The sequence below is a fragment of the Anomalospiza imberbis genome, chromosome 9, assembly GCF_031753505.1.
Source record: "Anomalospiza imberbis isolate Cuckoo-Finch-1a 21T00152 chromosome 9, ASM3175350v1, whole genome shotgun sequence".
Lineage (NCBI taxonomy): Eukaryota > Metazoa > Chordata > Aves > Passeriformes > Viduidae > Anomalospiza > Anomalospiza imberbis.
This window is the reverse complement of record NC_089689.1, coordinates 9,270,434-9,290,083: the sequence shown is the minus strand read 5'-3', so window position 1 is coordinate 9,290,083 and position 19,650 is coordinate 9,270,434. Positions and strand designations below refer to the sequence as shown.

The 19,650-nt window shown below is 40.4% G+C and overlaps 1 long non-coding RNA gene across 1 annotated transcript in view; it reads left to right on the top strand.

The window, feature by feature from the left end:
- Positions 1-5,221, top strand: part of LOC137479248 (uncharacterized) — a 58,932-nt gene extending 53,711 nt beyond the window's left edge. The window contains exon 4 of the long non-coding RNA XR_011002085.1: positions 4,564-5,221. This is a non-coding gene — a long non-coding RNA (uncharacterized lncRNA). The remainder of the gene's footprint in view (positions 1-4,563) is intronic.
- Positions 5,222-19,650: the final 14,429 nt, after the last annotated feature.

Sequence of the window (19,650 nt, the reverse complement as noted above, 5' to 3'; positions counted from 1 at the left end):
CAACCTGTAGCATTAGCACATGTTTGGGTTTAGTACAGGTGAATGGATGCCGAATCCAGTAAACATACCCCAGGGCCAGAAATAGGATCCTGGTGCTGGGCTGTAAGATGGCCTCATGCAACACTCATGTTAGTGAGGGGAAGAAAAGATGTTAGGGAAGCAACTGCTGAAGCTGTATTAATTCTGAAAGCACTGGGAGTGTAAAACCTCAGTGGTGGTGGCTCTGGTCATGAGGGCTGTCTCTGGCTCAGGTGAGTGAGCAAAACTCATCTGGAGCTGGTTTGTGTGATGGAGGAAATGGGGCCACCTTCCTTTCAGACTTAACTTCTGCTCTGTTCACTTCAGTACATTTCTTGTTCTGGCATTAGTGTGCTGGGCAGCCGGGCAGGGACACGAGCACAGGTTTTAAGTGTATTGAATGTGTACAGAACAGAACAGCTGCAGCGAGCAATGCCAGAGCCCAGGCCACCAAGCAGCGACCCAGAGCATCTGCTCGGTGCCTCCCCTGAGCACCAGTGCCGTGCTGTAGCAGCTCTCTGGTACTGGGAACAAATGGCCCTTTTCATTGACCGAGGGGCTGATGCTTCCAGAAAGCCATGTGTGGCCTGGGGGAGACTGCAGTGGCCTGGTACAGGTCTGAACGGGAATGTTTGTGCCAGTATCTGATCCCTCTCCTTAGTGTGTTCCTGTTTGCTTGCAAGCAGATGCTCTCCCTGTGCTTGCATATCCTGCTTGGGAAACGAATTCATTGTCTGTGTGGAGGAAGCAAAAGTCTGAGATGCTGAAATGAGAATGAAGGCTGTAGCACCTCCTCAAAGTAAGCATGCCAAATGGACTCTTAATCCCTAAATAAGCAGTCTAGTAGAACACAAAATAAGGTTTTCCTGAAACAGAAGTTCAGCTGTTGCATCAGAAAATTATAATTTACATGTTTTCTAAAGAAATCTCCATCTACTGGGCCATTTCTCTTGAGCCTGAACTTCTCAGTAGCTGAGTTATGGTCCCTTGTAGCTCCTCTGGAAAACTCTCCCTCACCTCAGAGGTGGAACTGCTGGAGTGGCCACTGGCCAGAGGTGATCCTTCTCTTCCTCTTCTGCCAGCTCTGGAAATTGCCTCACCATCTGTGGGGCTTGTTCAGAGCACTGAATTGGCAGAAAACTACCTCCTCTTTAAAAAAGGAGCTTTTTAAAGGTTCTTCCAGATGAGCATGTTCATTTGCTACTAGGAAAGGTGTAATTTCCCTGTCCCTTGGCTCTGTGGCATCTGACCAGGATGTGGGTGCGAGCACAAGCTGGATGGGCAACGGAGAATATAAAAGGACTCATCAAAAATCACCCTTTTTCCAGACTGAGATGAGACTCCTTACATCAGCAGCCCATAGGGATGGTGGACTGTAATATATGCATTGGTGTAATGAAAATACTTGAGAATGAAAGATGAAATCCTGGCATCATTAAAATCAGTGGAAAAATGTGCTGAATGCCATTAAGGTCTTTTACTATAAAAAGTAGGGGTGTCTGTTAACTCATCAGGCTGTTCATACCTTCAACCCTTATGACTTAAGAGCAATTTGCTGGTGCAGGTTTTTATTTGGTTTTCTGGTAACTTAGAAAAATATCAAGCACCATACACTAGACTGATGCTTTCCCCCACCTTCCCCTTTGAAATTATGAGAAAGCAAATGTTGCAATCTGTTTTCCCTGGCCCATAACAAAAGGAGGTGCTCTCTCAGCCAGGCACACTTTAAAAGTGAAAGATCAAGATGTAAAGAGAAATATTAAGAGCATGTAGTTATCACATAATGCAGAAGTCCGCATCTCTGAATTAATCATTATAAACCTTGATGTTCTCACAAACCACTACTCTTTTCCCAAAGTCAGAAGAGAGCTTGTCCCTTGTTTTCCTGTTAGACCATGGGATAAGACATACTTACCCATGCGAAGTTTAGGTTTGCCTATGTTGCAGCTTGAGGCCATGTAGAAAATGTGATCTTTCTGTTTTTTTGTTTAAAAATCTAAAGCTGCACTCTTCCCGTTGGATGGGCTGGAGTGCTATAGAACTAAAGGCACTCCAGTTTCAGCTTCATGGAGCCTGTGGTGACAATGCAAATGCAAAAACCTTTTGCAGGATTTGAAATGTAGATTATATTGGTATTATATAGGACATTGGGGACATAGGAGTCATTTGGCATTGACTTCATACTGGCATATTTATATTCACGTTTTTCTATTTATGATCGTTTAGGAATAGGATCAGGAAATGGATATTGAAGCATTACTTGCCAAAAGCAAAGACGACTTGAACAGATGACGTGATCTTTAGAGTAATTTTGTGCAACTGGGGAAAGAGAGGAGTAAAGGAGAAAACCAGTTTACATGTCAGTTCTGTGAACTTCAGAATAGAAAGGCCAGAAACTACAGTGAGAAATGATCTGAAACAGTCAGCAGCATTGCTTTATTGTGAGAAATGATGATGATAAACTTGGCTACAAAGACAGTGAGAAATTTTGTGGTGTAAAAGATCACAGTCCAGAGTTACCAGGTTCACGGGACTGAAATCAGAACTGAAACTGGATGCCAGCAGAATCAGACACTTTGGCTCCACAGAAGAAAACTGGGCAAGAATAAAGATTTTTTCATCCAAATGCCATGGCTCCAGTCCCTGACTCTGAGAAAAACATGCAGCAGAGCTGGGTTATTGTTTTCCCTGAAGATATCTTGTACAACTTGATAAAGCACAATAAAATGCATATACTTATTAGGGTGTTTAGAACAGGGCAAAGCTCTAGGCTAAAGATAGGAGCAGAGGCTGTAGGTTTGGAGTGACTTTTTCAGTTGCTGTTTTCTGCCCTGACCCAAGAAGCTGCACTGTCATTATCCTTTTATAATTCACTTCTCTGAAAAGAAAACTTATTTCCTCTTTAAATCTCCATGAAGACTACTTTTTTTTAGCCCAGTTCCTAGAACTGTTGCTATTATAACTTAAGCTAAAAACTTTTGGTAGCAGCAGCTTCAAGGATAGTTGGGAAATTGGATCAGCTGCTCTCCCAGCCTTGGTTTTCCCAAGCTAGATGAACCACTTGCTTCTTTCTACTGGAAATCTCATCTGGAATGAGAATCTCTTGTTTCCTCTATTGTATGTTGGCTTTTCCAGTTTGTATCAGCTTCTGTTCTTACTCCTAAAATGCCTTTGGAACTGGTTATCCTGTGGCTACTTATGAAGTCCTTTTCCTACAGTTTCCTCACTTATCAATTCCAGATAGTTTTAGCAAATTTTGTTAAGAAAATTCCAAGACTCTAGTGTTAATATTCTGGATGAATCCAGGAAATTTTTTCACTTAGTTTCCCTTCCTTAAAATTTGCTCTTATGAAATAAAAATCCTAGTTAGAGACCAAAATTTGTTTCTTTTTCCATTTAACTAAGCTTGAGCAAGTAATGGTAAATTAATTCAAATTTATTTTGCGTGTGCAACTCTCTTATAGTGTGATTTCTAAAAGTCTAATGTAACCTTGATTGTTAGTTTGATAATTATTTCATAAAGAAATCTGCCAGCTGCCACGGTCAGGAATAACTTTTTCACATCATTAGTAGAAAACACTGGTTCATGTGAGCAAAATTAAGATTGGTCATTATAGATTTCTTACTAGTGTTCAGCTTCCTAATATGAGTGGGTTTCAGTAGGAGGTTATTGAAGTGATCTTAGCAGAACCTCTTCTCATGCTTCTTCCACATTTTGAAAAGCTTTATATCTTTAACTATGCTGGTCTTGCTTATCTCATGATAGTCTATTACATCACTGATAAATAATTCTACCTCCCTGTAACAGGTTTCTTACACACCTTTTGTTTCTTAATGCTAGCTGCAGGTACCTGTACTGGGATGAGGGTGAGGGTCCCTTGGTTTTGAGTGCCTGTATGACGTCTTCAGCCAAACATTAGCAAGTTTCTCTTCATTTTTCTGTTCAAATTTCTTGTATTACACAAGACAGTAAGGGCAGGCATCCATTTTCAACTACATTGAAGCTTTATACAAATATAAATTTGGCTGTTTAATGTCTATTGTGCAGTTAAAGCAGATTGCCACAGGTCCAGGACTTCATAAGCTTGTGTGTATAGACTCACTGAGTGCATAGTGGTTATGCATGTGCAGGAGCTTTGCTCTACAAGTGAAGTGGTTACATCAGGCCTCCAGCCTGCTATCATCTGAGCTGCCCTTAAAATGAGTAAGTATTTATGTGATAATTAACTATTTTACAATGACTATTTTACTGCCTTTTAAAAAAAGCCCAGTAAACAACTTGGAGATTGTAGAAGGTTGGTTTGCTCCTTAAGATCTGTTTAACTGGAAAAAAATGTCTTTTAGAAATAAGCAACAGACCAAGATAGTGTTTGATCTGAAATACTGAGGCAGCAATGTCATTGCTGTGGTCTGAGGTTGCAAGTGTCTTGCTCAGTGCTATGCAATAGGTTATTTCATCTTCCAGTTTTTAGTTCTCTGCCCAGGAGATAGAGAATCACATTTAGCTTTCTCATAATGCTAGCTTGTTGGGATTAATTTCTGCAGGCTGCTGAATTTGACAGATGAGGATCTTCATAAATCAGACAATCTAGATGTGAATTGATACCTGGACTCCTCCTTTGAGACCCCTTTGGAAGGCAAGTACATTGAGACATTTTCTCTTGGATTATTCTACAGCAAAACTGCTATAGAAATACTAGTCAGTTTAACTTTTTTAGCCTTTTCAGTATGTCCTGTCTGTTATAGAGCCTATTATTCCTGACAAAATGATCACAAAGTTGTGTTTTGAAATGTGAACTGTTTGTTCCTCACCACAGTTGTTCAGGACTTGTCCTGGCTTGCTCATGTGATCGTGTGCCCAGAGACCAGCTGCAGTTTCAAAGTGGATTTGCTGTGCAGCAGTAGAAATCTCTTGGAAAATAGGTAATCTGATATATTAGTTTATATCAAGCTATGAAGACTATTACTCATGCTGTTCCTGGTCTTCATCATCGTGGCTGTCAGCCTGATATCCCTTCTAATCAGCTGGGTAGACAGGGTTTAAAGCCTCAGGCATGTATATGAAGCGGAGAAAGAAGCATCACACCAAGGCTGCCTGGCAAAGGTAGCCTTCTCTTGTCAATGGGGACAAAGAGAGAAGGATGGAGGTCACATTGAGAGTTTTTTTATTTTGTGGTGGGGTTGTGTGTTGATTTTTTTTTTTTTTTTGAGGGGGAGGGAGGGGCAGAAAGGCAGGGTATAGCCTTTGCCTGTATTTGATTTGTCTGAAGAAAGAGCTGTGAACCTGTAATGTACCTCGGTGTCCTGAAGTGCAACAGCAAACTGAGATAGTGCTAAACCTCCCCCTGGGGACTGTTCACATGGGACTGCTGTCACCCAGGTCCATTTCTTAGAAATGCTGTTAGTGTGATCAATGTAGCCAAGCTCTCGATGATCTGAGCTAGTGGATTCCTTTTTTTGTCAAATTTTGCTAACCACAAAATCTGCCAGTCACCACCAAAGCACATGAAATACTTTGAAAGAGAGAAAAATGTATGCCAGATTACAAAGGTAAGATTTTAAATATGCAGCTATTTAGATAATCGGGAATAGTGGAAATAGTCCTGAAAATATTTATGCATATACTTAACCTTAAGCATACACATAATTCTATTAACTTCATTGGGACTATATATATTTCTAAAGTGAACCACCTGTGTGTTTGAGAAGACAAAGCCATTAAGCTTCTCTGCATGCAGAATTTGATCCTGTGACTAAGTCTTTGTGTATCATGCTGTAAATTTACCCTGAAGCTTGCCATAAAGTCAGTGCTTTTAAAGAGTATATTTGAAGAGCTCCAGTAGAGTCTCAAGGCAGTTATAATAGTGTGTATTTGATTTACAGCATACCATTGAATTAGAAGGGTATTTGAAAGAGGATTTATGTTAAAATAATGTAGACAGTGATTTAGAGCATGGATTGTGGCCATAACTATGGGCAAAACAGAAGAGTTTGTTGCAGCAAACAGCTCATTGCCTTCTGCGGAAAAAACACTGAAGTAGAAAATTTGGAGATTATCATCTTGGCTGAGTGTATCTGTTAACTAAAAATACTGGTCAACACATGGCTTTTCAAAGTACAGAAGACTTTCAACAACATTTTGTGTAACCAGCACTGGATAGAATTATCAATGAGCTGGAACAGTGATTTGGAAAGGAGAACCAGGGACTCAATAAACCAGCTGGGACAACGAATCCAAGAAATATACATTTCTTGGAAAATGACAAAGCATTTTGGCAATAAGTGCTGCAAAAGAAAGTCGATCTGAGAATTTTGCCAAATTCCTCAACAATACTGAGATGGCTCCTGAATAGACACATGCCTTGACCTGATTAGTAAACATTTGGGTTTTATACAAAAATCAAGACATTAAATCTTAAAATAAGAATTTCAAATCTTTTTTATAGCTCTCTTGATTGCTCTCAGTATTGTTTTCCTAATTTCTTATTGGAAGCTTAAAGTACAAGGCCAAAATATCAGCTGGCATAAATTACCTGACTTTTGTGAAGATGGGCTGGTATAAATGATATGGGGCTTGATCTGTCTCCTTCAACATGTCTACTCCCTTCCTTTAATTACAGTCTGTTATCTTGGATTTAAGTGGATTTTAAGATATATGAAGCTGCTCTGAAGAATGAAAGCTTATTTTCAACATAGTGCTGAGCTTTCCATACATTTGCAAGGTGAAAACGAAGAGAACCCCCTTGGCCTGAACTTGCACTGGCAGACAGGCAAAGACCACAGTGACTCATTTGGTGACAGAGCGCATCTGAGCGAGCCCAGAGCGCTTCCTGTGGCTGGGCCGGAAGGCGCGACGGGCGGAAACGCTCGGACCTGTACCACTTCATGGTTTGGATTGCTTTCTATAATTCTGATACAAGCAGCTGATTAGGGAGTTGCCAAGCTTATGAGATGAATGCTCAGGTTCTGGTTTCTTGGGGTTTGTTTTTTTTTTTTTTTTTTTTAATGCTAACACTTGGAAAACAAACCGGTAATGATCCTCTATGGGCTGCAGTTCCCTGCTGAGAGAATCTGGTCAGGCCGCTGCACCCATGGAAAAGATCATATTCATTCTTACAGCCTGAAGCCCCTGGGTAAAACCTTCCTGGATTCATTGGGAGAGGCAGCACTGCGTTCTGTACCAGCAGCCTCATGGGTGAAGTTACTCTACTCCCCAGGACTGTAAGGATACAGTGGATAAAAACTGATACAGGACAAATGCCAAGGACAGAAAGGTCTATGCAGTGAAATGATGCATGAAATATTAAGAGGGCGGTGTTTGGCAGCTTCATTAGGAGGCCAGGGGAAGCATTCTGCACACCAAGAAAGGATGAAGGCAACTGTGTCTTGGAAACTTGACAAAGAGATCTTTGTGTTCTCCTCTCTTGTTTGGTTTAACATCGTCACACTCCTCTCTCTTTCCCGGAAAATGCTCTCAGCCACAGCAGAGGACCCTGTGTTTCTGTTTGGGTGGATGTGCAGGTCTCCCTCCATCCCCTACCCCTGACACACTGAATCAGTCTCCTGCTGGATCCACATGGATTCACACAAACTATGGGAGTGGACAGAGGGAGCTCTCCTGCTCTTGTTTCAGGCAGGCTGTACATTCAGCCAGACATTTCAAGATCAATTATTCTCAAATTTGAGTTTATATACAAGCTAGTGAATGAAAGGTTTTGAAAACTTGATTTTTTTTTTTTTTTTAATGGGAAAACACGACTTTATCCCAGTGCTCAAGGGATGATGTGTGCCTCAGTCCAACATGGAGAGAGTTGATGGCAAGAGCCATCAGATGATGGAGCTCATAAACAAGTGGCAGCAGAGCTGCTAAGAAATAGCAAAAATAGTGCTGGACATTGAAGAAAATTAACTCCCTGCAAAAAGAAGAAACTTGAAAACATAATGTGGAAGAAAAAAGTAGTCCAAAGAAAATTATTTTGATGATATTTGGGAAAATAGAATAGACAAGGTTGAACTGAATATAATCAGATCACAATTCCTTTTTTGGACATGAAAATTTGGAAATTTCAAAACCATTTAGTAATATAAACTTCTTACCCCAAAAGTGGTTGCAGAGAATATTAAGAAAATGTTCTTTGAAACATAGAATTCTAATTAACATTCTCAATGTACTTTATTAACATTATAGTCAGAAAAAAAATTACAAATTGTAACTATGTTATAGACACAGATGAATAGGCAGTAAAATCTAAAGAGCTAAGGACAGAGAAAACCATTTTTAAGGTAAGTTAATCAGAACACAATAAAGTTATTTTTCTACTTCTGTTGAAGCAGAAGTAGGAAACGGCATTGCTGCTGCTTGTCACAGGAAAGCATCCTGCTTCATATGGAAACAAGAACGTGCAACCTCTTTTGTCAGAGGCCTTTAAGAAATTTTCCACTGCTAGTACTCATCCTTTAGGCCCCTTTGTCTCTTTCTCAGGCACCTGTTAGTTAGCTCCTTTATGGTTCTGCAGAGGTAAATCCCCTGTGTTAGAAGGAGAAGACAGCAAAGGAAGCAAGGCAGCACTGTGACCTTGCAGGTCACAGGTCTACCAGTGCTTGTTTAGGATCCTATTTGCCTTGCAATCCAGCTGCAGGACAGATGTTTTCAATATAGCTTCTTCTAAAGCTCTGAGAAGATTGTAGATTTCAATTTGATGTTATCAAGAAGAGCATTCTCTGTTGGCAGACATTTTCATGGTCTGGCTCTAGAAATGCTTTCTCTTAGATGCATGACTGTGAACAGTCACCAGGAAAGAGGGATCCCTTGCCTTAGTCCTTAGTTAACGCACCTGGGGTTAGTGCTTGGTTTTAAAGTGCAGGATGAGTTTAGCAAAAGAGTATCTATGGAAGCAGAACTGCCATACTCCAGTAATTATTTTGGGTGATGCAGATCTCCTGTGTAGCTGCATAGAGCAGATGGACTGGAGGGATGCTGGTTTGTTGCTTGCATTAAAGGTGGTTTGAGCTGATTCTTCTGTTGCAGAGAGTGAAAGCCTGCAAGTGTTTGGTTTGAGAAGTGCAGTGAGGTTGCTCTCTTTGTTTCTGAAAGAGTCCACAACAAAATAGGTAAGATAAATATCTTTACTGGCAGTGGATGACTGTTTCTCTGCCATATGTGCGATGAAAGAAGATTTATGTCATGAGTAATGCCCAGATTTGTTGAAAATATTGGTTGACTTCCTCAGCAGGCCAGAAATCATCTTGCAATAAAACACAGTATGTTATTACTTCTCTGGGTTACTGCTGTTACAAGTTGATGACTGCATGATGAGAAATTTAAATTTTTCAGTGATAACATTTAACAGAGGCAGTCTCAGGAAAACAGCAGCGGCAAATGCAAGCATTTGGGTAAGTGCATGGGCACTGCAGTTAGACTATTTCAAGAATCCCCTACTGTATCCATCACAAAAACAACCTCTATGAGAAGATTGCTAACACACTCTGTACTGTACGTGATTTTCATTCAGTCTGTAGATTCCAAAAGTGAAAATAAGTTGCATCACATCAGAACCACAGTATATCATGTCTCCAGGCTAAACTTGAAGACTTTTAAGGAGGACCTTCAGTTCAAAACAAGTTTTATTTACTTAACTAATGCCTGGAAATACCCTATAGTTTTACTGTGGAAAGGAGTTCTTTCTTATCTCCTTTTAAATTATTTTTTTTATTTAAGTGTACTAAATGCTTGATTATACCTCATTGTCATCCCAAACTTATACACTGAAGAAAGAAACTCCTTTTGCAAGATTCTTACTGTATTTTGTAACACATTAGAGGAACTCTCATATGGATTACATCTCCTGAGTCTGCTGGTGCCTGACATATGTTCTGTGAAAAAGAAAAATGACATATTGTTCTGTAAAACTATTCCCCGTGTCTCCCCACTTGCCAAGTTTACTATACATTATGTGAGGGGGAAAAAATGTCCAGAATATTTCAGAAAAAGTGGAACAAACAATTGCAGTTAATTGTGACAGCAATGAATGTACTTGAAAGTGTAAACGCTGGTATCAGGAATGTTCTTTAAGCTCTTTGAAATGCTTTCACGTGGCATATTTCAGATTGCCTTGTTTGTAGAACAGGCCCAGCCCTGTTTATATATATAAATTGAGTGTTATTAAGCAATACTAGGTGTGATGAGCAAACCATGAATGATAGGTAACAGCTTTCATAATGCTTTTTGAACTTCACATCAGTGATGCTTTGCCATAGAAACCTGTATACAAATACCACATTTAACAGTTGGCATCAAAGAAACTGAGGAGATAACAGAGCAGAAAGAACATGCCCTTGGACTACTTTATAGAGTGCAATTGCATTTTAATGTGTAAAAGGCCGTTGAATGAAGAATTTTAGCTTTGCTTTCTCTGGAGATTGCAAGAGAAATAAAAAAAAAATGATTCTTGGAAATGAGGATTTCAAGAATATCGTATTTCAATATAGTCCATCAGATCTCATGTGCTACTTCTGATGCTGTTTGGATAGAAACATGCAGAGATTAACTACTTCAGGAAGTGGATGTGATAAGGATGCAGTGATCCTCTCCTTCTTTAGGGTCAACACCTCATTGTCTGGCTGACTGCAGTTCACCACAGCTCTAAGCTGCATCTCCCACTCATGCTGTAGTGTGCATGATGAGGTTTCTCTTTGGTATCACGTGTGTTTGAAGGGATATTTGCAGTCTAAACATGTTGTGGGCATGAAGATGATTTTTTGTTTAATCCTGTTTTGAGTGCTTCTTTATCACAGGCCCTGGCATTCATAGAGAATTTCAAATGCCCTGTCCACTAGAACTGTGACAGGATCATGCACAACCAATCCAGGAGGCTTTTGAAGTCTACTGAGGACATTTTGTTGTAGCAGGTGATGACTGAACTGATTGCTGAATCCATTACACACAAAGAAGGAAGACCTGGTTGAAAAGGTGAAGGTTGGCTGCAACGACCATGAGACTTGGCAAATTCCCATGTAAGACAGACTTGGAGGAATAAGGGCCCAGGAGAGGATAACTTTCAAGGACAACCTCCTTAGGGCATAATAGCAGTCTATTGCAATACATGGAAAGTAAATTAAGAGTAACAGTGGAAAAGCATGGGTGGAGAGGGGACTCCTGACCCAGCTCAGATGCACACAGGGAGAACACTGAAGGAGGAAGCAGAGGTGGCAGCCCAGAAGGTATTCAAAGACACTTCTTGAGTATGCAGAGAAAGAGCTGCAAACCCCAAAGCTCAAGCTGAGTTGAAATTAGCAAATGATGTAAAGGGTATAAAAGGCCTTGTGCTTATATGCCTGGAAAGAGTGGCCAGAGTCAGCCTGGGTGCAGTGACCACACAGCAAGTCTGTTGTGATGAGGCAGGTTCAAGGTCAAGCCAGGAAATCAAGCCAGCAGGTCAGGATCAGGGAGGTAGGAGACTGGGCACTGACACAGCTGCAGCACAGCTGCAGTGTCACTCAGGCAGAGGCCAAGTGCAAGAGCCTCAGCTTGAAAGCAGCTCCCAAGGGATGGAGAGGCAGGCAGGCCTTTGCTGAGGTTGTCTCTAGCTTTATTCCCAACAAATAGCTCAGATCAGCAAAAAAGCTGACCTTGAACTCAGTCAAATAAACTCCTGAACAAATAAAATCCTGGCAGGGGGAGTTGAATCAGGGCCCTGATGCACTACAGGCTGGGGATTTGCTGTGCAGAAATCAGTACTGCAGAATAAAACCTGGGGGACCTGGTGGACAAGGAGCTGAATGTGAGTCAGCAACATGCTCTTGTAGCAAAAGGAGGCTGACAGCACTCCAAGCTTTGTGAGCAGAAGGTCAGGCAGCCTCTGAAGGGGAGGCATTAGTCCCTCTGTTTGTCTACCCTGCCCCATTTTGGGCTCCCCATCACAAGAAAATGGAACACTAATGCAGGGCCAGGGGCAGGCTGCCAGGATATTGTGTGGCTGGAGTTTCTGAGAGAGCTGTGCTTGTTCAGCCCTAAGAAGCGGCTCCAGGGAGAACGCCCCGGGTGTATGCAGCTACTGAGGGGGGTGAGGAGAAGATGGAGCCCAACTTTTCCCAGAGGTGGACAGAGGCAGAAAAAATGTGTTGAAATATGAGAAATTCTGACTTGGGACAGTAATTTTCTTTTTTGCTGAGAGGGTGGTCAAACACTGGAGTGAGCAGGATGCCCAGGGGGGCTGCAGTGTCCCCCACCCTTGGAGATGCTCCGAGCCAACCTGCATAAGGCCCCAAGCAGCCTGCTCTGAGCAGGAACCAGAGGGGAGGGGACCATCCCACAAGTGGGATTTCACATGGCAGCAAGGTGCTTTGGTGTGGTGTTAAAATGCAAGTCTGAGGACAGAGGTTTGTACTTAGCAACACTTCTAATTCTCAGGCACACGTACACATTACTCTGCTCCAACATCTGTTAATAATAGAATATGAAGCAATACGACTTTCTAATGGAACTGTTGAGAAGAGCAACAGATGGAAAATTCTGTGCAAAATAAGTCATATCAATATGATTTAATTTTTGTGTTTGCCTGGGACTCTGACAATAAAATGGCCTGATTCTGTGGCAGATGTACAGCAACATTTGAGAACTGCTACAAGCCCTGTTCCCTTCACCACCACTGAGGAGCAAAGCCCTGAAATAAAACAGTGAGGTGGCTCCACAGGCTCGCTGCTGTCATCTTTCTGAACTCTCTCAGGCACAGCCTCTCAAATGCAAACAGTATGGTGCTCCTACCACTCTTCTGCTCTTAAACTGAAGGGACAGCTCCAGTGGTTAGGGCAGGCAGCAGGACTAACTCCAGTGAATAAAGCCATCAGCTGTGTTAATGCACTGGGGCTGTACTGTCCCATGAACAGCCCACTGGCCTTGCTCTTCTGGAGATGTCACTTCCTTCTTTTGCTCTCATTTTACCTAGCTATTAAACTCAAGAATTCCTTCAGTAAGCATACTGATAAACATGGAAGTTTATTGTATTACTTAATTACTGGGATTACACTCCCATCTGTTGTGCTGAGAACCTTCCCATCCCGCTTTGTGTCTTTGGTATCTGATGCAGTGTTGAATCAAAAATGGCAAATGCATACAGGGATAACCCCCTGCCTGAAGTATTTGTAGCTATTTAGCACAATGGCAACTGGGTCTGTTGTCCTTACACCTCTGAATGAAGAAACCTGCAGAAGATGTATTTGATATTTCAGTGATTTACCTGTGATCCAGTTACATAACAAAGTGTTAAACAGCAGTGTAGGAAGGCTTCCTTAAATACCTGCCATATACCTACACGAGGATTCATACACTACACACGGGTATAGTTTTTCCTTTGCAGAAAAAAAAAATTGTTAGAGGGAATTTACTTATTCCTAAGAAGAAAGGTTGACATTGCTAAATTACCTTATGGAATTAATTATGAGCAAAGCACCCTCAACAAAACATGAGGACAAATCGCTGGCCAAGGAACCTGGCACTGGGGACTCCCCATTATGTCAGCCACAACATTAGAAGAGGGTCAGAGATATTCTGCAGGATCTTTTGATAGGGGAAACCATACAGTGATTTTTAATCTTTTAATGCAAGTAAATATAAAAATACACTGTCTCTATTGGCTATTTGTAAATTAAATACTGTTTGTAGAGCTGAGAGACTGGCTTTTTTGTAACTAATTTTCATATAAAACACCTTTCAGTATATACTCTTTTATATGTATGCCAGTGCATAAACAGGGCCTTAATCCATGGCAAGTAAATAGCTGGAAACTGTTCTTTTAATATTTAGTATTCCTTGATTTACTGCTTGAATTTTTTTGGTAGACACAGCAGACAGTTTCTAGAGCAGCCTAGAGACTTTTAACACATCTTTATTTTAATAAAGTTCAGTTCCTAATTTTGTGTACATTTGGCCTTACCACTATAAGTCCACATTCAGAAGATTACAAGAATATGAAATTTTTATGTCTGATAACAAAAATCAGTTTCATACTGCTTTGAAAAGAACTTCTTAAAAAAGCTCTATTGTAGTTTTAATGAATACCATATTAATCAGGTAGCTGGCAACCTGCAGCATTTAAAATATACATTTGAGAAGTATGAGGAGTATATTCTTGCCTAAAGAGAAGAACTGAATTTATTCAGCAAGAAAGCGTTCAATCTGGTAAGAAACTTTTACTTGCAAATGACCTGAATGAGTGATTTCCTTCTCCTGAATCCATGCATATTGAAAGATGCTGCCTGACCCTACTGCTTCACTAAAAAATTTTTCCTTAAGCAAACTGTCTGCTCGCTGAAAAAATCTCCACAATAATCACTAAGTGTGGGAAAGAATTCGATATATTCTCTTAATATTGCCAGAAATGTTTCTTGAAACTTTCTTGGAGTTTTTTGTGTTTTTTTTTCTATGAAAAGGAAAGAAGAGCTTCTTTATTTTTTCTGTCTTTCATTTCTCTGAAGTTCCTAACAGGGAGGCTGGCTGCAAGGTGTCTGACTCACATCTAAACTGGAACTGGGCAAAGACCACCCCTTGTTTTCAAACACTCCTATGAATAATCAGCATCCACTGGAAAGTGCTCGATATTTGCTGGCTGAAGGCTGGATTTGGGCAGCAGACCTGAAAGGTGGCTTATTCTACTGTTAGATTCTGCCAGCTGTCACTTCTGAAATAGAAAAAAATTAGAAACAGAAATTAGAAATCCACCCAAATTTTCTAAATTGTCTATGAATTGAAGTTAATATGCATAGAAATATTACTTATGTTTAATTTCTAAATTAATTTGCATTGAAACAATCGATAAAGCATCCAAACTGCATGGGTAAAGCAAATGTCTAGTTAAAATTTACAAAGGCTTTTAAATATTTACTAAATGCATACTTCACGTCTTCTGTAGATTATGATGCAAATCTATCTAACAAACAAAAGGTATCACGGATCAGATTGCAAAGATTTGCAAACACTACCAGTAAACCAAATGCTGAGCTAATACAGCCATGTCATAAACATTTAAATTTTTGAGTGTCTAATCTCTCAAGGCTCTGTCATTTGAAGGTATGTTCATTAAAGTTCCCCCATCTCCCTTGTTAAACTTGTAATTAAAGCTGACCTGATTATGAAGACGTGCTATCTCAGTCTTGTTGGGAGGACACATTGATTAGAAAGCCAGGGAATCCTCATTTCCACCCAAGCAATGATCTCTGCCCAGGAGTCCACTGATTAATTAATGAGTGTGTTTACCTGGGTGTGTGAGTTTGGGCAGGTTAGCCCTTGCAATGACAGTGACAGCTGCTGGAATGCAGCATCCCTGAACCTTAACGACAACCTAGCACAAGCATCACATCAAAGTCCTTACCCAGCCATGGCAAGGTGGCACTTTTGGTCATGTCCACCTTAAATCATCATCTGCTCTTAAGCAGGAAAACATAGAGCCCTTTACAGTGCATCTTTGAATAAATAGCATAGAAAGATTAAAAAAGATGTTTGTATGATCATGCAAGGAGTCAATAAAAATGTGGAATACTTGTAGACATATATATTCTATATATATTTAGTTAATAAACTAAAGTTTATTTATTTAGTATAAATATATAAACAATAAAATATAAATATATATATTATTTATAGTATTTAGTTAATAAACTCTACAGGCTTCTTGAAAGAGACCTATTTCAAATCTTGAAAGAGAGCATCTTTAAAGAAACTGAATGATGAAATTACGTAATGTGGGTATGTGGTGTTTATTTTGTCTTTAAGTATTGTCTCATGACAGTATTATGGCTAAGGAGTTTAACGGGGAAATTGATGTTTGTGAATTTGGTAGTTTGGAAAGCTTTGCACAGGGGAGATGATCTAGTCACTCATTTACAACTAGGAATGGATGTATGTAAGATTCAAACAAAGTGATAAAACTCCCAAACATCCAAACCCATTAAAATGGGGCTGAGAGTAAGCTCTCATTGTAAGAGATGCTTTTCAAGTCTGTGAGGTGTGACAAGGTGATTTTGTTGTTAGGAGATGTACTGATAGCATCTGAGATAACATAAACCCACTGTAACTTATTTGAAGGAATAAGGACTAAAACAGACCCAAGTACACTCAGGGGTGAGTGGAGAATTCTTGGTACAAGGTATAAACTACAGATTATATCAAAGTATTCTGAAAAAATATTTATTATGGCCATAGAGTGGGAATCTTAATAGGTTTTGATTTTGCCATTTTTGACAAACCCATTGGTGTTCCCAGGGGAGAACATGTCTTTCAGCAAGCTCTGCTAACAATGTTCTGAAGGAAATCCCTTTATGGGTTTCAAGAGCACTTAAGAGAAAGATCACTTTATTGGTATTATGCTTTACTATTGAATGAATTGTACCTGGCAAGTGAGGAATTCTGTGATATTTAAGAGTCCTTAATTCGCAATATGTCTGCTCCAGCTTATGGTGATGATGAGTGTTTTCTACCTCTCAGAGCCTTGCTGGAGTTATTTGGGGTGGGAGATTTGGATCTGTACAGAGTTGGATTCAGTCAGTGATCCCTAAACCCTGTCATTTCATAGGATGGCATTTGTGTGCAGAGTAAATTCTGCAGGGTACTTCCTGTGAATCTCCCTGCAGAAACCATGGGTGCTTGCAGTTTGCATTAGGAGGATTCAAATTCCCCCATGCTAAAAAGTGAACAGAATAATTTTTGTCTTCAGAGGATTTGTGCTTTTGCCTTCCCTCTGTCCCTTTTATGCCTTCTGTGCTAAAAGAAAATCACTACATGTGTGAATGTAGTGGTATCAATTTAAAAAAAGTAATTGGCTTCTCGTGGAACTTCTCTTCCTTGCTCTACCATTTCCAAGTGACAAGAAGTGTGGCCATTTTTTGTCTGTTTCTCATCTCCCTTTTGGAGATCTTAACCCTGCTTTGCACCACGTTTATAGACCCAAATCCACATGGCTTTGATTTGGCAGAGAATGGCAGATTGCTAACAGAAAGGATGTGATGCTTGTTTTGGCATTTTGCTTGGTGTTTTCCATCTACATCTCCTGTTGTGTCCATATTGAGCTTGGTTGTAAACTACAAACTATGCTCTGTGGTTTTTTTGACTGATAACAAATCTCATGAGGTTTGGGAATCCCATGAGGTTTAGTAAGGCCAAGTGCAAGGTGCTGCTGGAGTCCAGAAGGGGCCACCCAATTGATCAGAGGGATGGAACATTTTTCCTATGAGCAAAGGCTAAGAGAATTGGGTTTGTCCAGCCTGGAGAATAGAAGGCTTTGGGGTAACTGAATTGCAGCCTTCCAGTACCTGAAGGGAGCCTACAAAAACATGGACAGGGACATTTTACAAGAGTGTGTAATGACAGGGCAAGGGGGAATGGCTTCAAAATGAAAGACAGTAGGTTTAGATTAAGTAATATGAATAAATTGTTTGCTCTGAGGGTGGTGAGGCACTGGTACCAGTTGCCCAGAGAAGCTGTGCATGCCCTCATCCCTGGAAGTGTTCAAGGTGAGGCTGGATGGGGCTCTGAGCAACCTGGTCTAGGGGAAGGTGTCCCTGCCCAAGGCAGGGAACTTGGATCTAGATGATCTTCAAGGTTCCTTCCAACGTAGGCCATTCCATGATCCTTGAGATGGAGCTGCCCTGATGGCACTTCCATTCTCCTCTTCTCCGATTCAGATGAAGTAGACTTTTGGATATTTTTTCATTCAACCTCTTACTCCAAAGCATTACTAAATCTGGGAGAAAATTAAAGCTTGCAGGTCCAATTCAATTTATATGAGACCTCTTTTACTGCCAGTACGTAGGAGCTGAATTGTGTAACTATCTGCATCAGTTTTAAAGCTCCTTTACATTATTAGACTGGTAAAAAGATGACTAATGAATATTCAACACTGGTAAACTACAATGGAAATTGAATAGGACTCTTCATCTCTAAGTTACCTGTTTTTCAGTTGCTCTTATCTGCAAAACAAATGTTCATCTACCCCACCTCCAGCAAATCCTCTTATATCAGTTCCTATGCTAATCTTTTAGATATAATTTAGGTCGAGATCAGCCATTTTCATGTTATGCAAAACATAAAAAGGCTTTGTGTCTTTTGGATTACATGTAGAACAGCTGATTTTGAAAAGTCCAAGTATCAGTTGCTTCATGGCTCTACTTTAGAATGGAAAACCAGAGTAAAGAAAAGTAAACTACACTCACAGCTTCAGAATATACTAAATTAATCAATTTTCTGCATATCTAGAGGTTTTGCTTTCAGTTTTTCCTTTTTCCTTGATTCTCCTCCAAAGAAAAGCTGAAACCAAGGCAGTGGCAAGAGGTGGTTTTGAACACCAATACCTCTTCCAAAATACCATCTTTCATTAGAAGCTGCTGTGCTTGCAAAACAGTCTTGAAAACATGAACTAAGTGTAACCTGGGCAGAGATGTCTGCTTAAGCTTTCACAGAGTCTGAAATAATAGTTCTGAGAGATGTGAGCCTCATCTCAACAGGGTCTTCTCTCCTATGCCTTCTATTTTAAACTTGAACTTTCTCTACTCTTCCTGCTCTTGCAGGCAGGCAAGGTTTAGTCACTGCATGCAGTCAATTTACTCCAGTGACAAGGCATGTATTTACATTGGGAAAGAAACCCTACCTATTTTTTCTCCAATTATGATAAAATGAAATCTAAGGGACCCAATGGTCCTATTTGCCAAGACAGACCCTAGTCCAGGAGTGGCTGGAATTGCACGGTAGATCAGCTTGACAGGCCGCCAGACTACTCCTCTGTCTGCAAAAGTGGCAAGCATCAGCAGCTTAAGAGAAGAGAGAAACAAACACACACTAGACTTATAAAATATTTACTGTAATTCAAAATACAGATGTACTGAAATCCTGGGGTTTTTCTTGGGGGGGTATTGGGTTTTTTTTTGTTTTTCTTCTTTCTTGTACACCTCAAATGGAAATTTTCCACAAGTAAAATGTCTCAATATTTGGATAATCATATCTGATCCAAATTCAATCTTGTTAAAGTAATGCCTTTTTTTTTTTTTTTTTTTTTTTTTTTTTTTTTTTTTTCAGAAGAGACTTTCAAATTATGTGTACTTTGCAGTGGGTCTGGGGGGAGAGGTGGAGGGTTAGAAGGGAGGCAAGCTCAAAGACAGAGGCACAGACATGACTGTGGTTGTGCCCCACATCCTTCCCTGTGTGCTTCTTCTCCTTTTGGTTCTGTAACTGTAACATCCCCAGGTGCTGGATGCCTCGCTCTTCCCATCCCCTTGCTAGAGCAGACACGGGCATTGCTTCCCTCTCTCCTGGCTCTTTAGTCCAAACTGATCCCACCAGAGAAGTTCAATTTAACAGTGGGTGAATTAACGCTGCCTGCTGTGAGGGCCTCTCATGGTACAACAAAATCCACATTTAACTTTGTTTTCCTAAAAAAAAGTTTTCCTGAGCTACGTGAAGTGTGTTGTTGTATGTTAAGGATACAAAGCCCCAAGCAATTTCATTTACTTCAGTGGGAGTTGCAAATACTGGCTGCTAAAACATAGCCAAAAATTACCACAGAATGAGGCCTGGGAAAGCAAGTACTTGAAACCCAAGAAAATCCCCGAGCTAAGGTTACTGCTACAACATTCAGTTATTTTTGTTGC